Source organism: Lissotriton vulgaris, chromosome 1_1 (genome assembly GCF_964263255.1).
Source record: "Lissotriton vulgaris chromosome 1_1, aLisVul1.2, whole genome shotgun sequence".
Taxonomy (NCBI): Eukaryota; Metazoa; Chordata; class Amphibia; order Caudata; family Salamandridae; genus Lissotriton; species Lissotriton vulgaris.
Genome location: NC_141685.1, coordinates 555,488,337 through 555,511,363, shown reverse-complemented (window position 1 = coordinate 555,511,363; position 23,027 = coordinate 555,488,337). Strand labels below are relative to the sequence as shown.

Sequence of the window (23,027 nt, the reverse complement as noted above, 5' to 3'; positions counted from 1 at the left end):
CGTATCCCGATATCATTAAAATGTTAAAAGTTCTGTTGCCTGCGGGTATTTACGAAAAACTTAAAGAAAAAGAATGGGAAGTGGGAGAGAAAAAGGATTGATTGGGGAGAATTAGAACACGAAGAAAATACACGAGTCCCTGGTACTGGTCTTGGGGAAAAAGCTAAAGCGTTACCCAAATTAGTACAAGTCTTGCCGAGGTTATTGACAACTAAAAAGGAAGACTGGGATGCTATCTCAGCCTGCAAACAGAAACAAGACGAAGACACTAGTGATTTTTATTCCAGATTCGAGAAATGTTTCATTATTAATAGCGGCCTGAAAACAAGTAGTGAATCGTATCCACATCTTTTTGTGACCAAATTAGTAGAGAATTCCTTACCACAGGTTAAAAATAGAGTACTAAAGGTTGAGAGTACCTGGCAAGCAAATACCCCTTCCCAAATGTTGCAAATGTTACATTACCATCAAAACCGAATTAGAGAGGAACACGAACACGAACAAAGACGTATAAAAGACAAGAAAATGAAAGTACTAGTTGCTCAGTCTGTTCCAGCTGATGGTCAGAAGAGGGGTACGGCACCCACCAGTCAACCAGCAGCTCCTGTTAAAGGGAACTGCAATTATTGTAAACAGCCAGGTCACTATATAAACGAATGTGCCGTTCTGAGACACAATATCGCTACCGGCAAAACGAAAGAAAGACCGCGTCCACCTAGACAGGAACATGTTCCACAAAATATTCCGCAGAACACGCAACCTTCTCAGAACACGCAACAGACAGTAGCTGTACCCCAATCCCAACCCATCGCTGCCACACAACACGTTACACAGCAAATGTACCAGTATGCTCAGTCAGATTACCCCGATTATCAGCAGTATTCATGAAACAGCCTAGAGAGGGAGGTTGGCTTGCCCCTTATCGAGGTTCCTGTAGATCAAGAGGGTCCCTATGTACATAGTCGGGTATTAGGGAAAGACAGAAAATTTTTGATTGACACAGGGGCGAGCAGAACTACCATCAGTCATGACGAGGTTCCAGGGGCACCCCTCTCAGGCTCACAGAATGTTTCCCTGGGATTTTCAGGAAAGCCTATTGTTAACGAAGTGTCAAAGCCAGTTTCCCTAGAAGTTGGTCCATTGTCCCGTACTACTGACTTGTTACTTACGAAATCATGTCCAGAAAACTTGCTTGGTATAAAAACATTGAAAGCGCTAGGAGCAGTGATTTGTTGTTCTCCGGAAGGAGTGAGATTGTTTTTACGTGATTTTAAAGGACATTATGTGTTAAGAGATTTTGATCCAAGATTGCAGAATGTACCACAGCATTTATGGCCACAAGGTCCAACTGATGTAGGTTGTATGCATATTACACCATATCGTGTTACTCTCAAACAAGGAGTTGTACTGCCCCGAATCCGACAATACAAGTTACCACCTGAGGCTGTAGTGGCCTTACTGAAAATTATTGACGAGCTCATTGCTCAAGGAGTGGTTGTAGAAACTGACTCCAATGTGTGTAATTCCCCAATCATCCTGATTCTTAAACGAACTGACCCGAATGCACCACCGGTCTACAGACTGGTGATTGACCTTCGAGAATTAAACAGATGTATAATACCCCAGTACCCAGTGGTCCCAGACATTTCTTCTTTATTGACTGCCATTGACTCAGAAGCTGCGTTCTTCACTGTAATCGATCTCAAGAACGCCTTCTTTAGTGTCCCCATTCATCCGGAAAGCCAAGATCTCTTCGGATTCTGTTTAAATGGCCGAAGCTTCAAATTTGCACGTGCTCCTCAAGGGTTCACAGAAAGCCCTAGTATTTACAGTCAAGCACTGAAACGACAACTAGACTGTATTCACATGCCTTCTGACACTACCCTGCTCCAGTATGTTGATGATCTATTGATCACAGCCCGAACAGAACGAGACTGCGAACGTGCATCACTGACCGTCTTGTATTTTCTGGCCGAAAAGGGGCATAAAGTGTCCCCTTCGAAGCTACAATTCTGTGCCCAGCAAGTAGTTTACCTTGGACACTTGCTGTCCAAGAGGGGTAGACAGTTGACACCTGATCGCATTCAGTTGATTGCACATCTTCCACAGCCCAAGACACAAAAGGAAGTACGGGCCTTCATTGGCCTCACTTCATACTGCAGACAATGGATTCCTCAGTATGCATATCTAGCCAAACCACTCATACAGTTGACAACACAGGAGGCAGCGACTTCGACTGTCCTCCCTTGGACTCAGGAACATACACAAGCTTTTGATGAACTGAAGAAAGCCTTATGTCAAGCACCTGTTTTAGCGACACCATGTTACAGCAAACCTTTTACACTTTTTGTCACTGAACGCGATGGCACAGCATTATCTGTTCTTACACAAGATCAACCAGGAAAACACAAGCCTTGTGCTTATTTTTCTAGTACATTGGATCCAGTAGCCCAGGCTCTGCCTGCGTGCCTAAAATCAGTTGCAGCAACAGCTCTAGCTATCAGACAAAGCGACTCCATAGTATTAGGACATCCCCTGACAGTACAGGTTCCACACTCCGTGGAAGTTCTCCTAAACAGGACACAGACTCAGCACTTGACCATAGCACGACTGACAGGATATGAGTTTACACTGTTTCAGCCACACAGAGATCAGACGTTGCAACATACTAAACTCTGCTACACTGTTACCCTCGATCACAACAGACCCTACACCACATGACTGTGTGGACGTCATTAATACCGTAACGAAGCCAAGACAAGACTTGACAGACATTGCATTGTCCGACCCAGACCTGACACTATATGTGGATGGTTCATGTATGAGAACAAGCACAGGAGAGTTAGTGGCCGCATATGCAGTGACTACTGAAACTGAAGTCATAGAAACACATCGTATTGACACACTGACTGCTCAAGCAGCAGAGCTCATCGCTCTGACCCAAGCCTGCATACGAGCCAAGAACCTGAAAGTAAACATATACACAGATTCACAGTACGCATTCGGAGTCGTTCACGACTTCGGCGTTCTCTGGCAAGAGAGAGGTTTTCTGACCTCCCATGGAGCCAAGATACAGCATGGTCCCCTCATTCAAGCTCTGTTAGAAGCAATACACTTGCCTACAGCCATAGCCATCATGAAGTGCAAAGCACATACGAAAGTCACTGACACTATTTCCCAGGGTAAAGACCTGGCAGATCGAACAGCCAAGCTTACAGCTCAGACTCAAACAGACATACCGACTGACACGGCAAAGACCGAAGTAACACCACTGACGCATTGCATGACAGTCAGGGATCCCACACAAGATGTACTCGACATACAGACACATGCCACTCCAGACGAAATCAAGAAATAGACAGAACAAGGAGGGGTCCAGACAGATCAGGGATGGATGACGAAGGGAAAAGCCACATGGTTTCTCCCCGACTCTATGGTTCAAGTTATCATTAATACAGCACATAGTCAGGCACACTTAGGAGAAAAAGCCATGCTAGACAGCATCCAGAATATCTGGTTCAACAAACATTTACGTGCAGCAGCAAAACAGAAAGTACGTACCTGTATGATCTGTTGTCAGTTCAATCCAGGCAAAGGCATTCCCGTGGAACAAGGTGGATTTCATCCTCCTGATCACCCTTTTGAAGTCCTCCAGATGGATTATATCCAGATGGACAGATGCCGAGGATTCAAGTATGTCCTCGTAGTTGTATGTGCCCTTTCCAGATGGACAGAAGCGTACCCGGTCCCAGATTACACTGCTGTAACCACTGCCAAACAGTTGGTCCGTGAATTTTTCCCGCGATACGGCTTGCCCCGTGTCGTGTACTCAGATAATGGACAGCCATTCTCGTCCGAACTCATGAAACAGGTATCACTCCTGTTAGGATACCAGTGGAAATTCCACTGCGTACGACATCCCGAAGCAGCTGGTCTCGTCGAGAGACATAATCAGACTCTGAAAACACAGTTAGCGAAGGTCTGTGCAGAAAAAGGTGTAGATTGGATGGTAGCCCTGCCGGTTGCCCTCTTTTACATGCGTATGGTAGCTCATTCCAGAACCGGACTGTCCCCGTACGAAGTGGTCTTCGGTAGACCACCAAATATGTGGGGTACGCCTATGCCGCGTAAGATCACCGATGTTGATAGTAATATGCTGACAGATTACCTGGCTTCCTTGATGTCTGCACTACTCTCTTGTCGTTCACAGGTCGCGCCTGCCTTCCCGGACAACACCCAAGTGAAACCGCATGAAATCGTTCCAGGTGACCAGGTATGCATACCGAATTTCGACCGTTCAAGCCCTCTGGAGCCCAGGTGGAGGGAACCGAAACTGGTGTTGATGACCACGAGGACCGCAGTGAAGGTTGAGGGAAGAAAACGGTGGCTCCATTCCAGCCACATCAAGCGTTTTCATGGACTGTGTCCAGAGACATTTCCCAAGGACTGCCCCGATACTGATACCGACTCTAAACTCCCTCTGTTAGAGAAAACTCTGCAACAGGAGTATAAAGCAAAGCTAAGGTCTAGTAAGTCAGACAGCGTTTAATTGTTTAAGTCCCCCTCGGGTGAAGCGGTTAGACAGGTTTCTGACATGTATGAGATAGACCCAAATAGTGAGAGAGATAGACAGAAAGTCAAGAAAATGAAATACTGTAAAAATCTACGCAGTAGATGCATCATTACACTGCTTTTTATGTTTTTTCTGAGTATTACGATCATATGTATAAGCTGGACGTTACATGTTTTCTTTCCTCCTCTTGGTTCACATGTACATTCTTCTTTCAATGACACTGTAGATAGAGCACACTTTCAGTGACCTACCTCCACACGAATTGTCCTATCGACTAGCACTGCGCAACAACACTTTTATCCGTATGTTACACCATTCTCACCAGACCAGCAATGTCACGAATTGCTGGGTGTGTGGCCGACTCCCACCTTACCGGAAATACAAGGGAGCTCTGCCCCTCTTTCCCTATCCGTTTACACATAATGGTTCGTGCGGAGCATGGTTTACTTTAATGTCCTCATTAGACAGTAAGTCTCAAGTTTCCCAAGGCAATTGGATATGGGGAGACCTGAATACAGTCATGAATAAAGCATGTTTCCCAGATAAAGACGGCCTTCCCCAAAGGACAGGGACTGATCTAGAAAATGAAGTGTATGGATTAGGAAATTTTTCCCTTAGCCTCATGATCCTGAACGTTCAGTCCGAGACTAATTCGGACTTGCCGTTTATAACAGTTTTACCAGTGAAAGGTGAATTATGCGTCAGAAAGAATGGTTCAGTACATCTAGGACACAGTGATTGTAATACTGTGGTCGAATTCAGCGATAAAGGAAAGTCTACTTTCAAAGCTTCCCGCCATTCTTATTTTGTTTGTGGTCAGACAGCTTATGTACGTCTGCCATTAGATTGGGATGGAACATGTTATATTGCGTTCCTACTGCCACCTGTTTTTTAGCCCCATCCAATTATCATTGAGATACCTATCTTGTACATATAAGACATAAGAGGGAGATTGAGTCCCCGATTGTCGACCAGACTGAGACTACATTGGAACAATATACGGATTTCAATAAAGGTTTCTTTTTTTTCATAGGTACTATTCAAAATAGTAAATTAATACGCAGATTGACCAGAACCCTTGAAGCAGTAGTGAACGAAACTACTTCTGCCTTAGGTAACTTAACCGAAGAGCAGTCTGCTATGAGGCTTGTTGTTCTTCAAAATCGCCTTGTCCTTGACGTCATCCTGGCCGATAGGGGCGGGGCTTGTAGAGTGATCGGCTCCAGTTGTTGTGTGTTTATTCCTAATAACGCACCATCAGTATATAAAGCAATAACAAGGCTTCATAAAATAGCTCACCAGATACACCAGAATCCTGGCACCTGGACTTGGTCCGGTTGGCTCTGGAGTGAGATATCAGCCTGGGGATGGAAAGTACTGTCGTTCCTAGGACTAGTATTCCTTATAGTATTCAGTTGTTGTCTCTGTCTGCAATGTGGGCCAGCGATTTGTGGCTTGTGCGCCATAGCTTGTATTCCCCATCCACGTTCACGTTCCCGTACCCGAATAAAAAAAGATGAGCAAATGATGTTATACGAACAAATAGATAGTCTCATGAAAATAGATATATCGTAAAGGGCGCAGTGGGGGCCAAGGAGGGAATGAGGAAATAGAAATTTTTAGGAAGTCAGTGTGTCCCCCACTCGCACCCTATCCATGCACCAGTGCCCCATGTATGTCCATATTATCATGTAATTCCTTTTCCCGTGCCCGCCATGATAATACCTCTGCATTTCCGTCTAATGTTAGCACGTCAGTTAGTGAGCCCTTCATGTATAAAGTACCAATTCCGCATTAGGGCCCACGTTTCCAATGCATTTACATGGTGCACTTTTAAATATCGCAAAGCGCACGTTTTCCACGTTTTTCTGGCTCAGCCGAGCCAGGCCCTTAATTGAGGTCCCGAGCCTCTTCTGTCTCTGAAAGCTGCAGTTTAGGTATGCATCCCTGACCTCTACCTTACTTCCTGCCCAGCCAAGCGGTGCCCGGCTCGGCCTGGCCTGCCTGCCAAGACAGTATTTTGCCTACAGTTATCTGCTCAGCCTCCGCAGAAACACATTCCAGTCTAAGTGAAATAGGTAAACATATTCCCGGCTGCAGAGCAAAGGGCCCTGCCTTCCTGTCACCTTGCAAGTGATTTACTGAACCCGTTGCCATGGTAGGCCCACGGCCCCCGTACATTACATGAAGAACCATATGCACCCACTAGCATTCAGTATTGAACGGCCTCTGCCCGAGAGACCTTTTACTTCAGACAACACATCCTCCAAACACAAGATACCAGATATGCTATAGGTACAGGTCGTTCTGACATCCCAGACACCAAGACTCCTCTACTAGTGCTAAAGTCAAGCCCCCCAGCTCTCCCCAGTTGCACGTCAAGCTCAGTTGCGCACGCACCCATGTTAAAGGTTTCTGCTGACCCTGCAGAATTTCTCTATGCATCCACCCACCTATGACACTTCTGTGAAGTTTCCAGTACACACCTTCGTGTACGCCCCTGTACACGCCTTCTTTTACGCCCATGTGTTCTTATCACTCTCTTTTCCACTTGTTACGCCTACCGTATTCAATGCAACTGTACAGTTTTACTATATATAATGTGTGATGTTAATAAAATGTTGAATATCCCTTCCTGAACCTTAGTGGTGATGGAACCCGATGTCCAGTGTCTCGAGCCACTTAATTAAAGCCCGTATGACTCCGATACCACGGACTCTGCCTCTCATTTTTATTGAGCTATCCTTATTGTCATTTAATGTATAGAAAAATAGTCCCGGTAATTTTATTTACCACAAGCCATAACTATGGCTCTCTCTGACAAATATCGACTGCTGAGAATTGACAGAGTAGAAGAGCTGGGGAGGCATTGCTACCGTCTTTGAAGACACAATCAAAGTTACAATTATTGACACCCAGAATGGGGATTTGGTAGAACACTGCATTTTCTAACTGGAATTCAACTAAAGACTTTTGGAAAGGTGCTTTAGTCTATTGGCCTCCAGGTCCTAAGAAAGACTTCAGCTATTGCTTGACTGAGTACTTATTTATTTTATTTCTAGAGTTTTGTAAAGCGCGAACTCGAACCGAAGGCAAAAGAATGCAACAGAATATTAGCATAGCAATAATTATATGTGTACAGATTGAGGTAGACAGAGGCAAAATCTGCAGTACATGAGTAAAACATAAGACAGCATTATTTTCAGTTGCTGGCACCGTTTTTGAAGTAGAAAAAACATATGCAACGAAATGTATGGAGACATTGGGATCAGGAGCCAATACATTTTTGAGGTAGATACAGAGATATATATATATATATTAGCAGCCCGTCCCGACGTTGTCCGGGTATGAATTGCTGCCGGCCAGTAGTATATTGTTTTGTAGGATTTCATTTTGATAGCATTTCTTATCTGTGACAGGCCTGTGAAATGCTCCGATTCACAGTGCACTGCTGATGTACTCAAGAGTGAGCGTTCATAAGTGTGCGAAGAACTCGAGTTTCCCTACTATTATTTTTCCTTCCAATATTAAATAGCACGAACTCGACAACATGGCATGAGCACATTTTACATTACAGAAGAACACAGTCATTTGTGGTAGGCACGGGGAGACAAAGCGATTTGCCTGGAATCACAGGATGTTCAGCTGATGCCGAGATTCGAACGTAGCTCCCCAGTTCTAAAGTTCGCAATTCTAGAACTTCTGGCGGGAGGTGTGTCTAAAAGTGTATGTCGTGCTAGCCATCAATGAGAGAGACCTGTGCATTTTTCAAATGGGTGGTGAAAAAAATATGGAGTATGTTGCTAGAGATGTGGGCTGCCGTGCCACCAATGTACTTACCGGGAGAGGGTAAACACCCAATATTTCGCAACTTTCTTTCCGCATACCATGACTCCGCATACTTTCATTACGAAAGTACCATGACTCTGCAATGCCATTATAACGCATGGCATTACATTTTATATGCTTTTATCACGCATACATTTACAACAAAATACGTTGTAAATGCATGAATGGTAAAAGCATGTTTTTTTTAATGTTTGGATAAGGTAAGTATGGGTATAGGGGTATATGTTTGGGGTACTGAGGTATATGTTTTGGGGTGTTTGGGTATTTTAAGGGTTCAGATATAGTTTAAGGTTATGGGGTACAGGGGTAGTTTTAGGGTTTAAGGATAGGTTTGGGTTTTGGGGTACAGTGGTATTTTTAGGGTTCAGGGCTAAGTTGGAGTTTTGAGGTACAGGTATTTTTAGGGTTTAGGGGTAGGTTTGGGTTTTGAGGTACAGGGATATTTATAGGGTTCAGGGCTAGGTTTGGGTTTTGGGGTACAGGGGTATTTTTAGGGTATAGGGATAGGTTTGGGTTTTGGGGTACAGGGTATATTTATAGGGTTAAGATGGGTTAGTGTTTAAGGGTGTTGGGGTATTTTAAGGAGTAAGGGTGGGTTATGATTATGGGGTGCAGGGGTATTTAAAGGGAGCAGGGTGGGATTAGCACACGATATGAGACATGGCATGAAGGGCGGAACGTACCACACGCCCCCAGCGTTTGTCACGCCCCCCAGCACACGCCCACAGCACAACACAGACACGGCCACAAGGGACTACTTTGCTGGCAGGGTTCTTTTACCTTTTAAATGTATATGGTGGGCGTCTCCATAGCCTATGTCCTTCTGCTGCAACTGCCCTTTCCAACGCTGTATTGGGTGTTGTGATTGGTGCTGTGGTTCCTGAGATTACCCGCCTCAAAGGTTTGGGCTCTCTCTTTATTATATTAGTATAGATATAGATATAGATAGATATAGATACACACATACATGGGGAATTAGTGAACGTACATTGAGCCACATAATTACAAGGGGCTGCATATAGTTGAGTGGATGAGCAAGAAAGCTCAAGGGAAGCTAGGGGTGGGCCACTTGCCAGCATGGGGAGAGTGAGGCATAAGAGTTTTCGCTGGGATAATGGTGCTGAGGCCTAGTTCTTGTGACATTGTGGGTGGCAGCGCGGTCCAGCTTTAGGAGCGTGATTTTAGGTATTTGTTAAGGAGTAGTTTCATTTTGCCGTGAAATGGGGCAAGTCTTGAGGCAGTGCAATTTGGATTATGGGGGCATTTGCCAGAGAAAGAGCAGGCTCAGGATTTTTTTTTCTTTCTTGAATTTTAGGTGGGATCAGGAGAAGGCTGTTTGAACTTCGAAGTTGTCTCTTGTCTGGCTTTTGACTTTTTATTTTTAGGCGTTTCAGTGCGTAGAAGGCACATTTTGCAAAGGCCCTAATATGTTCCTTTATGCTTAGGTGACTGTCGAGTATGATTCCCAGGGATTTAATGGAGTCGGCGATGGATAGTTTTCAGTTTAGTGCAGTGTGGTTGTTGAGCCAGCTATTTATGGGAAAGGATTTTTCTTTGGGTAGGAAGAGGAGGAGTTCTATTTCGCTGGGGTGGAGTTTGAGGTGGTTTCTAGTTAGCCACGATTGAGCTGTGTATAGAGTGCTGTTTAGGTTATGGATGCCACTGACTGATGAGTTTTAAATATAAATATAGAGTTGGGTGTCATCCACATAGAGGTGATAGGTAATTCTAGCTTGCTTAAGGATCACTGCAAGAGGTTCCATATAGAGGTTAAATAGTGCAGGAGAAAGCATTTACCCTTACGGGACAACTACAGAGACTGGCGATGCCTCCGAGGTTTCACTTTTTAATTTGACTAGCTGCATGCGCTTTCTTAGGAAAGAGGCAAACCATTGGAGGACAGTTCCTTTGATGCCTACTCTCTTCGAGTAGGGGTTTAGGAGAATGTCGTGGTTGATAGTGTCGAAGGAGGCTGATAGGTCCAGGAGGACTAGGAGGAATGCCTGACCTTCACCCAGTGCTCTGCTGAGTTGATCTACGATGTTAGGCATGGCAGTTTCTGTACAGCAGCCTTGCTTGAAACCTGACTGTAAGGTGTCATGCAAGTTGTATTTTTCAATGTAGGTGTTGAGTGAGTACACAATTTTCTAAGGTATTGGCGAGGAACAGGTGGTTAGCTATGGGTCTGTAGTTATTAAGGTCGTTTGAGTCTGCATCTAGTTTTTTGATGAGGGGGGGTTACTTGTGTATGAGGGGAGCTGGCATGGAGCTGCTCGAGAAGGAGGAATTGATGATTTTGATGCATAAAGGAGAGATTATGTGACTGAACCGTTTTACAAGAGCCGCCGGGAGAGGGTCTAAGATGTGCGATATCTGCTTCATGTTCGCAAGTATTTTGCGACAACTTCTTCACTGACAGGGTTGAATTCAGACCAGGTTAATTGTTTTCAGTTGCAGGGGGTTGAGGTTGGAGAGCTGTGTTGAGGGGGGCTGTGTTGGTGGAGAGGGAGAGCATTTAAGCATTGCAGTGAAGTTCTGTATATTATTCTGATCAGGCATGCCTTCCTAACATGTTAAGGTATGCACTGTGTGACTATGAGAGATGGGGTGGGGGGGTTTAAAGAATATATTAAGTCCATTCCCTTTTGACACCTTCTTAAATGACAAAAGATGTTAGTGACGGCACATTACAGAGCAGCTTACTGACGCTCATTTTTTTCCTGCTGAAAACAAAGCACAGTTATTAGCATAGCGCTTCTTCTTGGCCAGAGAGTTCTGCACAACTATTAAAATGGATTGAGTTTAATTCTTAAGTGTACAGGGCTCAGTGGTTCATTGTAAGCTCGATGGTTGTGGTAGGAGGTGGTTGAAGTTTGCCAGGTACATTAACAGCAATTTTGTGAACTAGTTGATAACCTTAACCAGATCTTTAAGAGCGTACTGGAGCTAAACGATTAGGAAACTTTCAATAATCAATTTTAGTCAAGAAAATACTTTTTCCAATAACTGTCATTGTGGAAAGTAACACTGTGAGGATTTTGTTAATACCACTTACGTAGAGGCTTGCAGCAGTGGCTGTGAGATAAAAGAGTCTAGATGTATACTTTAATTAAAGAGTGCACAAAGGTTACCTGCAGCCCAGCTATGGAACAGCTGCAAGCAAAGAATCCAGCACTGCAAATGGTGGGAAAGTAGATTATCACTGTTTTAGGGGTTCTGTATGAGTGGCTGAAGTGATGTGCAATTTTGGATCATGTTAACCATTCAAAGATTCTGGTCACAAGTGACGGAGGGAGAAAGTAAAGTAGCATCCTTAGCATGCAAGCATTTGCAAAATCCAAACAAGATGAGGTCACAAAGGGATGTAATATGTAAACAAAACAAACACGTATGTGTATCCTATTTTGTGTGCGGATTTGAGCCTTGAGAAACAGCAGAATGCCTCCACTCACATTGAGGTTAGCCAATGGCTGAAGTAGGGTGATCCACTGCACCATGCTGTATGCTGCAGAGGCAGTGGAAATATGTGAATGCCAGCAATGTACCAATAGATGACGAAGGGTGGCTGAGGTCCCTATAAGTTTATTGAATACTTATTTTTTAGTGAAATCAATAGGTCTTGACTCACGCAAGAACTAAAAAACTATAAAGTTCATATGGCTGCCGTGTGCGACAAGTAAGGGAGATGGTGTGGCTAGCAGGGAGCACCAAGAAGCAGAGAAAAACATTATTGAATAGGTAGCAACAAAACCAGTTTAACCCTTGTCCTGCAATTATATGAAGCGAAAGCCTGTCCAACACTCAAAACCTGCAATGCTCCGACTAAAGACGACAAAGCAAACTGCTTGGGTGAACAGCCAACAAATTGCAAGAGTCACCCTCCTGGTTACATATGCAATCTGACAGTGACTTGTACCGAATAGGAGTGCAGCTAGAAATAAACAAAAGTAAACCTACAGCAACTGTTCCTTCGATGGTAACCACATCACTGACTATTCAGCGTGTGGCTTTAAACAACTATTCAGCGTGTGGCATTAAAGTAAGATGTCAATGCTATTTACACCACTTAAATGGAATAATGGAAAGTAACTGCATCATAACCCCAATATTAATGCACAAGTCATCTTTTTTTCTCTCAAATGTAATCATTTTTAACGCTGAATGTATTGTCTAAGATACATAAACTTGGCAAAAATATACAAACAAAACATAGTGTTAAAAAACACAAAGTGCCAAATAAAATTCCTACCAACTAGAACACAAAGGTCAATCACTTTATACTCTTTTATTATACTTTTAATACAAAGACATAATATACTTCAGCAGAACAGAACATAAACAACCTGCTATCAGTGATTCAGAAAGTGTAGGGGCACCAGAAAAAGTGGCGTTAAGCAAGGTAATATCATAGGCTATTTTGAAAAACAACAGTCAAATCAGCATTTGACAACATTCGAGGGTTACTAGAAAACATAAATCTAGAAGAAAGCCCAATAGAGTAAAACATCACAGTAACTTTATGATCTGTAAAATGAGCGGATAATCGTAGTGGATTTTAACTCGGTGTACATTTTGACCAGCCTAAAACTATGTTAGGGAGAAGCAGCAAACAGTCGTAACACAATGAGTAACGAGCTAGCTGGGAAGGTAAGGTGGTCATATTTTTGGGACGAAGAATGATGCCTGGAACTAAAAAAACAGCGGTGTCCCAAAGACAGAGACACCTGATAGGCTTCTGAGTCCTGTTCACCATGGTATCCTGCGATGAAGTCTGATTCCCTTTAGAGTACGCACCTTTACTCAACATAAAGACATGGCAATGACAACAAGGGCTCACCAAAGCAAGAGGGCGCCTGACGGCCATCCCCAGGTACTACTGACAGATGGAGCGACTGACGAGTCACCTGGATTTTGGGTGATTTAAAGACGAGATAACCAACCCCATCGGTACAGTGCGATCAGTTACCTCAACGCTGCCAAGTATATGCCTGAAGTCGGTGCCTGGCCCCCCTTGGCCGGGACTGAGCTGTCAACGAACCCAGGCTCCAATCGCCTTCTCAATGAGCACCACTTCCATGGCAATGGCGGCCACCGACCCACTCCTACTGACACCCTCCACCTCCCAGCTGCCGCCCCCATTGGCTGCCCTACACCACGTGACTAAACAAAACCCTCAACTCAACCCGAGCACCCTTTGTCCGCTGCGGACAGTGCTTCGCCGCTCCGACCGGGGATGCCCCCTCCTGTCTCCGGACTCCCAAGTTACGCTGGGCCAATGAGCGGACCCTGGTCTCACAGCCCGCGGGCCCCAAACAACGCGCGCCGCCATGTTAGGCGCAGCGCGTCAAGGTCTGCGCTCAGTGGCCGGACTACGGCAAGACCCTCCTCCCTACCAGAGACCCCCACCCCGGCCCTTCACAGCAGGGGTTGACAGCGCGCAGGGAGCGTCAAGGCATTACGGGCGCTCGTCCCCGGCCCCTCCCACAGGGCTCCCAGTGTCAGTGTAGTGGGCGGGACGCATCGAAAGCTCATTGAGTGACATACACACCTGCTGAGGGCCGCCATCCGGCCGGGCCGCTGACCCCAGCCTTGTTTTATTTTATTTTTAGTTTCAAATTAGCGCCGGCGTAGACAGGCTGGACGTTGGCAGCAGGACGCGCCCGTGACGTAGGCGCGCCGCTTCTAGTCAGCACGTCACTCTGTTACGTGAAGGATGGAGCGTGCGTGCCCAGACCGATAGTGTCTTCATAGAAGGAAATGTGAGCGAGCGCTCTTCCTCTTGCTCGCGGGAGACAGCGACGGCGGTCTGGGAGAGAAAGTTGTGCTCTTCGGAAGATTGTCGACTTTCACCACCTTGTACACATTTAGTGTACATCCTCACTGCATTTCACGTTCATGCCGACATGCAGTGTCTGTCCTTTTTTACGCAAACTTGTAGCTTAGGTCGCTGCTTCACCTTGGCCAGCTGTTCTGCTCTACCTCTCTGTGCCTGCTCATCTTCAAGCAGTTCATTCTCCATGCTTTGCCACGTTCGCTTTTGCGCCGATGCATCCTTAATATGGGTATTTGAAGGAATACTTCCAGTGCCAACAAACAGAACTTGGTGGAGGATAGCATAAGTCAGTATCTCTAAATTAAGACAGATTTTAAACAAGCAATGGAAATGCAATAAATCACGCGCTTGCTTGTTAGAGCCACTGGCGTAACGAAACTTGAGCCCCCCACCCCCCAACCTGCAAGGCACGGGGAGGGCTGCCCCCGTACAGTTGAAGTTGCGAGGACCTGTGTTACCTCACTGGTTCGAGCTATGGGCGTTGTAAATGGCAATGTCTTTTACCTCTGTGTTATGGAGTGTTTGTATGTGGGGTGTACTGGAATTATGTGGGTTGGATTGGATTTTTTTTAATAAAGCTAATTTCTCAGATACCACCCTTTAAAAATACAGTCTGAGGATTTCGATGGGTTGCACTGACTTAATATTTCAGCCCAGAATGGCAAACAAATGTACTTGTTCTTAGGCTGTTGATGACGCCGGATTCTTATCTGAATTTTAGACCTTCTCTTACCCCTACCCGAATCCTCTTCTCCGGATCTTTCTCGTCTTGTAAGAAGTGTAAAGGGAAGAAACTCTTTTCTCATTTGCAATTTATCATTAACGAATTCAGTCCGAATCAATAACTACCAACTACAGAATAAAGTTTAAGAATTTATTACAAAGCCAGAAACAATTGGCTATACAGACACCTCAGCGAGAGGTTCAGAAAATAAACTGGCACTAATATAAACATCCTATGCATGAGCCTCAAACGACTCAATATGATGATCAAAGTGATGTCTAAAAGCATGAGGCAAGCTACTACAGTCCCTACTTGACGAGATGACTACATCTGCCTAAAAGGAAAAAAACGCATTAATCTGTCCCTACACTAACACTAGAATGACATCCCTACGTAGCATCATTCCCAGGAAAGAGGAAAAAGGTGTCAGCAGTGAAGACCTCCTTAGAAGTACACTCACTCTGCAAAGGTAAGTAGCCTAAGCTACAGAGCTCGTTCTAAGATGCTCCTTCTTGCCCCTTCGCTCCTACTCTGTCTCTCCTCCCCGGGGAACTGTCCCAAATACAAAATCCCCAAACAGTAGGGCACGCCCTTTGCACACCCCTTCAAGCAGGTCCTCCTCCTGGATTTTTCCAACGAAATTCTGACTTCAAGAACCGTTGAGTCGACCTTGATTTCAAGAAACCATCTTCGCTTAAAACAGACTATCTGCATTCCAGTTGACTCCCATGGCGCCTGTTCCTACCATCCCTATTCTTAACAAAGAGTTATTCTGCTTAACGAGACATGTGTCCTTGCACCTGCAACTAGAAGCTGGTAAACAACTCGTTTTTGCACGCACACACGTTTCACTGTCTGCTTTTATTTAAAGAAATGAGCCTTTCCAAGGAAAAATACATTTCGAACCTACAGCTTCTGGCTAACATAAGAAATCACAAATAGGCCTTTTTCTATACTTGTATGCAGTCAGGCCTTCCTACATTTAAACACACATTTTCTAAAATCACATTATAAGCATTGCTAATTGTGGTCATCTAATACATTATTTCAGTACATGGAAGCAACCTACCTGTGCAACTTTTACATGGTGCACGTTTAATCCTAATGCATCACCTTTTCATGTGAACCAATACATTTTGCATTTCCAAAGCATCTTTACGATTAAACACTACTCTAATCTTCAGCACAATATGAATATACGTCTAGCATTTTAATATAAACTGGTTTAGCACTACATTGCTAAAGATTATACGTTAATACAGTCCTCTAAATATGCGGGTGCTGACTATCGGTGATTATGATGCACCCCTACAATTTTCAGAATAACATGGCACTCTATCACTGTCAAACTATCCCACCCCCCTTGAATCTGACCATCTTTCCTCGCTAAATAAGTGTGGGGTTTTGCCAATGCTGATCAGCATCAACAAAAAGAAAGATTGAAAAATGATTAAACAATTCTGGAAAAAAATGAAATTTAAATACCAGGGACAATGATGTTTAGGCATGCATGAGTTGTAAGAGAGTAGGACCTGCTTCTTATGTTTACCCCCACTTTTTTCTGGTGTTTCACAGTTTTTGTACTTTACTCTGGCTGAGGCCCTGCTGTCCAGGATCCCAGCCTAGTTGCTTCCTCTCTAAATTGATTGCAAGTACTTTAGGTACACTCCCTTTTGGTTACTGTGGTACCCTTATGAGTCCCTAGTATATTGTACCTTAGGTACCAAGGGCACTGGTACCCCAGAGGCCTACCAGGGGCTGAAGCATGTATTATGCCACCCACGGGAAGCCTTACAAAATGACAACACAGGTCTGTTACTGCAGCCTGTGTAAGGTGGTGTATGCACCCCTTACTTAGATATAGGTTCCCTATGACTACCTTGTATCACTGCACATATGAAACTATCAGTCACCCCTATGGCGGGCCTTATCAATCGTGAAGGCAGGGTGCTGGGTTTTGTGTGAGAGGGTGTTCATGCATGAGCAGGGCGCCTCTGCAGACATCGAAATCTATTCTCTGGCGCTGCTTGGTGATATTGCCAGAACATATACTCTTAAGTGCATTATAACCTTACGGTAAATGCTAACTTTGGAATGGCTGCAAGGAAACATTGTGTTTAGTGTCAAAGCGAGACCAAAGGGGATGATGGACAGAGCGTTGGCGCAAATCAAACACTCACCCCCAGTCAACTGATCTGGGTTTAATCCATCATCATTCTTTAGCTCACTCCACTACCGCAGTTCAGACATGGCCATATGCAAATCAGTCTGACCCTGGGCCTCATGGAAACAGTCCAACCTGAACTGCCAAGCCATGTCCTCTCTGGACCGGAAACAAGCATCCTGGGACCGGTTTCTGCATAATCAGCCAGGCTAGCTTGAATCCTGTGGCAAAATGAGCAAGGGACCCACGTCTGGGCATACCCTACCAACTTAGGGCAAACAAAGCGACATCAAAGGGGAAGATGGACGGAGAGTTGGAGCAAATCAAACACTCACAACAAGTCAACTGATCTGGGTTTAATCCATCATCATTTAGCTCACTCCACCACCCCAGTTCAGACATGGCCATGTGTTTGGTGTCAAACGCTTTGGAATCCTATCCCCCGCCAGTTCTGGCAGCGGGGGTAGGACAATAGGTTTCCAGTCACAGGGAGGTGTTGCTACCTCCCAGACAGTCTTTAGCATATTGGGGCTGGGTGAGTGCACTCCAAGAGTGCTTTGAAGTCTGCACTGGGGGCACATTTGGTGTTCCTGTGCATAGCCCAGTTCAAACCGGTTGCAGGGGCTACCAGCCCCTACTCTGGCGCAAAACTGGACAAAGGAAATGGGTGTAGCCACCCCTCTTTCCAAACCCTCCCATATGTGAGTCCCCAGAGTATGTCCAACCCCTTCCTTGGGTATAAGAAAGGAACCCCTGAATACAGGACTTTAGATTACCCCTGGACAAAACTCTGATACTGAAACCTGGAACTTCTATGATCTGCACAACGCTGAATGACTGTCAGTCACTAGTTTATTGTATATGATTACTTAAAATCGTTACAATTTACAATATAAACTATTTCGACATGAGAGTTGAACAATTTTTAAAATGCAAACCACTTTAATAATGCACATAATATGTTACTAACATGTTTTAACAAACTTTCAAAAGTTCATGTTATTCCGATTTTTCCAGTAGCTCTGGTAACTGCATTGTTCAAATGGATTAACCAGTTTCCGTCGAGCTAAAATGTGCCTATAAAAGATGCTGCACTTTACAATAAAATGTGATCAACTACTTTTTTCTTTTATTCAAATTATCCCTTGCTTGGTTAGGCTTTAGGTTCGCCTATTGCCTGTGCTTGAGAATTGCTGTGATGCTTAGACGAAGCCCATGCCGACCTTATTCGTGCTTTTTTGCCTTCTTCTAAATGGGCTTGCCTTAAAAGTTTCCTTACTTTTGCCAGATATTTTACAGATTATAGAGGATCCTTCCAACCAACGTATCACCACTTGCCTGCATGTGCGAATGTTTAATTTGTTAAAAATGGGTTTTAAAAGCAGGTTCCTTAAATCCTTAACTGCAGGGCAAACGCACAGCAGGTGAGTTAACGTTTCTTTACGAAAACCGCATAGGCGACAGTGTACTGCTTGTTGCTGGTTTTTCCAGGAAGGCTGTAGGTCTTTCGAATCATGCATACCCAACCGGTAATCAATAAAGTTATTTTTTAACTCAGCGCTGAAATGGGTTACTAAGTAAGCCTGAGGCTTTTGTTGACACGTAAGAATTGATCACAGTCCACCCATGCCGGCGTTTTGATACTGTTATTTTATCTTCAACGAAGGACTTCCTCTTTGCTATGTTATTTACTGATTTACCAAATACTGCCCGGTCTACCATGCTGTCCCATATCAGATGTATATCAAGTTACGCCAATGATTTTCGCAGATGGGCTCCCCATGAATTTGGGATGTCTTGATCCATCTGGGTTTTGATGTCTTTCCAGCATAGACTATTCAATGACCTCGGCTCAGATGTACGAAATTTATGGCATAGCTTCACAAATCCGTTCATGCTCCGAAACTTCTGATTCTGAAGGCCGAATTCCAGCCGAACCTGAGTTGGAGAGGCTGACTTTGGTAGGTTGAATAAGGCTTTATATACCTTCGTCTGGAGTCCATTTGATAGTTCAACCTCTTAACCGCACCAGACTACTAGGGCATACGACAATGTGGGGGGAATTTGTGCTGCCATCACTTTTAAAAGATGGACATGGTTCGGGCAGCTCAATTGTTTTTACAGTACTCTATATGCAAATGTTAGTAATTGCGTTTTTGCTTTTAAGTACATTTTATGTTCCTTATATGTTGAGCCTCGCCCCAATTTAAAATCTAGATTTTTGTAGGATGCTTGTTCTTCTACTATTTTCCCTTTTACCAACAATTTGAACTTGTTTTTTTGGGTCCACTAGAGGTACAATCTTTGTTTTCTCTTTATTTAGTTCCAACATTTCTTGGTCCAAGTATTTTACTAAGTTATTGATTGCTCTTTGTAGCCCAATAGGGGTTTGGCTCAGAACCACTATATCGTCTGCATACTGTAAGAAGGGTATTGGCTCTTTGGACAGGTTTGGTGGATGGCAATCAGCTGCTTGCATGTGTTTAATGATGTCTGCCATAAATAAGTTGAATAGGCTCGGGGCCAGGACGCAGCCTTGTTTTAGGCCTTGCTGTGTGTAAATACTGGCGGTGGTACTACGTCCATAGCCTAATTATCACTCTTGCCCAGGTTTCACTGAGTAGGGCTATTAATGCCTCCAGTAATTCACTCGCAGCCCCCAGGCTCTTAGTTTTTCCCAGAGACGATTTCTGCTTACTCTTTCGAATGCGGCCTTCAAGTCTACAAAACATGCAAACAACCGTGTTTTCTTTTTGCCGCTTTTTCAATTAAAAGTGCCAAAGTAGCCAGATTTGTTAAGGTGCCCATCCCTGGTCTAAAACCTGTTGGAAACGTGGGGATTATGCTAATTTCATCCATCCAGTCTTGCAGGTGAAGTAATAGACATGATCCATTTAATTTGGCATCTACGTCGATCAATTGTATTAATCTGTAGTTTTCAGGCTTATTATAATCTCCCTGTTTAAATATTGGATGAATGATCCCTTTCCAAGATTTGGGAACGTCGTTCTGTCTGTAGATCTGATTAAAAAACAGTGTGAGGTAGTCAGCCCAAAAATCCGGAGCATGTTTGAATAGTGCGTTGGGGAGCCCATTTGGTCCTGCTGCCCCCTCAGTTTTTAATCTTTTTATTATTCCTCTTAATTGCTTAATATTGATCAGATCATTTGGATCAATGCAACTTGCGGTTTGTTCTAGATCTTTATATTCTGCCTGGGTCATTCTGGTGTTTACCTCGTGTCTTTGATCTTGCAGTGATTCTGAGGTGACTGTCGCCATATCGTACTTCGTATTGCTGTATCTATTTTGTAAGTGCTGTGTCCAAATTTTTTCACTGATGCCTGCTACTTGTTGTAAATTGAAACCCTTTGTCAGTTTATTTATGATACCCCAGAATTCACTACTATTTGGCAATTTACTTGCCCACAGTAGTTCTGTTCAGACTTTTTCTTTATATGATGTTTTTGCTTCCCTCAGCATCTTCTTGTGTTTGTGCCAAAATTCCTTCAGTTTGCCTTTGTCTGTTTTCTTACCCGTTTTTGCCGCCGCGGCTTGAAGTCTCACCTCTCTTGCAATCCTTCTCTTTTCTTCTCGTAGTGAGAGGTTAAACCATGGCTCCTTCCTGGTGTCTATTCTTTTTTTGCTTCCGTTAATTGCCGGAAATTTTTGGATGAGGATGAGGCACAAATCTTCCCAACTTTTTAGGCCATTATCCTCTGTCGGGGGCCCTATTTGACTCATGTGTTCCATAAGTGTGTCCATTATGATCGTCATATTCAATCCTCGCCATTTTAATTTCCGCAGGTTAAACTTCTCTGTATGTTGTACCAGCATATTTATTTTTTCGGCCTGGGTGAGGGTTATGTTGATGGTTGTGATATATGGGAAATGGTCACCTTCGATACGTGGACAGACTTGAAATGAGACGATTCTTGGAACCAGATTTTTGCTGGTGATGGTAAAGTCTATTATAGATCTGTTTTTACCGCGTGAGTGTGTTACGGCCACTGGTGAATCCCCTATTGTATTGCCGTTCAGAATTGACAGACCATGGCTATCTAACTCTCGCGTTATTATTGGAATCCCCAGTCCTCCTGCCTCTTTCTTTTATTCTGTTTGTTTATTAGGTTGCTATTAAAATCACCTGAAATAATCAACGGGCAGAGTTCATGTGATTTTTGCAGCACATTGATCAAATTCATTAGTATTATGAATTTTTCCTTCTGCTTTTTTTTTTTCGGGTGAACATATACGTTAACTAGTATTAATTGCCAATCTGATTTGTTAGAATGAAGCTTTCCGGTAAGTTTTATTACCTGCAACCAGTTTACACCAGTGTTTAATTCTTCTGTTTGTCAACCAGATTTTCGTGATATGTATGTTGCTAAGCCTCCTCTCGTGTGATCAAATATTACGAACTTTTCTGCTTGGATGTGATGTTCTATATAGCCCCCCATTGATGCTGGCTTCATGTTCCACGTTTCTTGGAGTAGTATTATGTCTTGTTGTTCATAGAAAGACAGAGTTTCATGGTCATGCCCCATATTATTAAATCCATGGACATTCCATTAACAGATTTTTATCATGTCCTGGCTCTCATCCCTAAGGACTTCTATTAAATCCTGTCCATTAGTCCCAGCTCGCTGCCCCCACCTTTTGTGATTCATCTTTGATCTCAACTGTTCGTTAGGTACGCGTGTTGCTTAGTATCTTTGGCACCCAGGACCAATCCATGCTTTCACCTGTGTTGTCGAAGCTTGATTGACTCACTATTGCCTTAACCTCTTTTGCCTTGGATGGCCTCGGTGGAGTGGTAGACCGAGCTCCGCATAGGCATGTTTTGTGATATTTCCCAGATGAATATTCCCTTTTTTGCTTCGTATTATTTGTTAGGAAAGGGTGGGGGTATCTTGGGCATTTGTGGGGCCTCAGTGTGATCCCCCAGAATTCGAATGTTGATCGTGTTGCATGTATCCTGTCCACTAGTTCCTTAGAGGACCAGGTAGTCACGGTCTCTTCAATGTCTGGGTTATTAATAGTAGGGTTAAATTCTATGGCTAAAAGATGTTGCGGAGATATTCCTTCCAGTTCTGGAATTTCTTTAAACTATTGCCTTAACCTCTTTTGCCTTGGATGGCCTCGGTGGAGTGGTAGAACAAGCTCCGCGTAGGCATGTTTTGTGATATTTCCCAGATGAATATTCCCTTTTTTGCTTCTTTTTTATTCCTTCCAGTTCTGGAATTTCTGGAATTTCTTTAAACAACCTTAACCGAGTCCCTCGATGTAATATATCTTGCCTTCCCTTTGTGGAATATTCAGGCACAAATGTCAATTTCGATGTATTCTCCCTTGAGTTATTGACGTTGATCAAATTTTCCTCTTTTTCTTCCTGGACCTACGGGTGTTAGGGATTTCATCATTAATGTGTATTTCTTTTCTCCTTTGTTTTTGATGACCTTTTCCTGTGGTGTGGCCGTCATGTTTACTTCCTTTAAATCTTGCTCTAGTGTTCCAGCTTCTATATATGTTAATGACCGTTCTGGCTTGATTCACTGGTCGGTAATGGGCAACCTACATGTTCTACCTTTTCTATTTATTTTAACTTTTATTGAGTTCTGGCTACTTTGTTGTTTGTTATCGATTTAATCGTACGTCATATTACTTGGTGTTATTTCATTACTTTCAGTTTTTTCTCGTATTTTGCCCTTCTCTTTCCTATTAAGTGTTTGTATCCCGTTATCTGGACTGGTGCCTCGATCATCCCAGGGTATAGTTCTTACTTGGACCTGCAATATTTTTTCTGCCCCTTCTTCCTTTTTGGAAAATTGGATTTGTGCGAATTGCCTTTTTTCAATTCTAATGGTTTGCGCAGCTTCTGCTGTTA

At 43.8% G+C, this 23,027-nt stretch overlaps 1 protein-coding gene across 10 annotated transcripts in view; it reads right to left on the bottom strand.

Moving 5' to 3' along the window:
• The window catches only part of ZNF644 (zinc finger protein 644), a 714,013-nt gene extending 699,900 nt beyond the window's left edge, over positions 1-14,113 (bottom strand). For 3 of the 10 annotated variants that reach the window (XM_086953948.1, XM_086953944.1, XM_086953952.1), the window contains exon 1: positions 13,971-14,113. The gene's annotated coding sequence lies outside the window, so the exon portion shown is untranslated. Of the gene's footprint in view, positions 1-11,874; positions 11,894-13,259; positions 13,279-13,388; positions 13,533-13,970 lie in introns of those variants that run through there. The other 7 variants (XM_086953943.1, XM_086953951.1, XM_086953945.1 and 4 more) reach the window with 5 other exon arrangements.
• Positions 14,114-23,027: the final 8,914 nt, after the last annotated feature.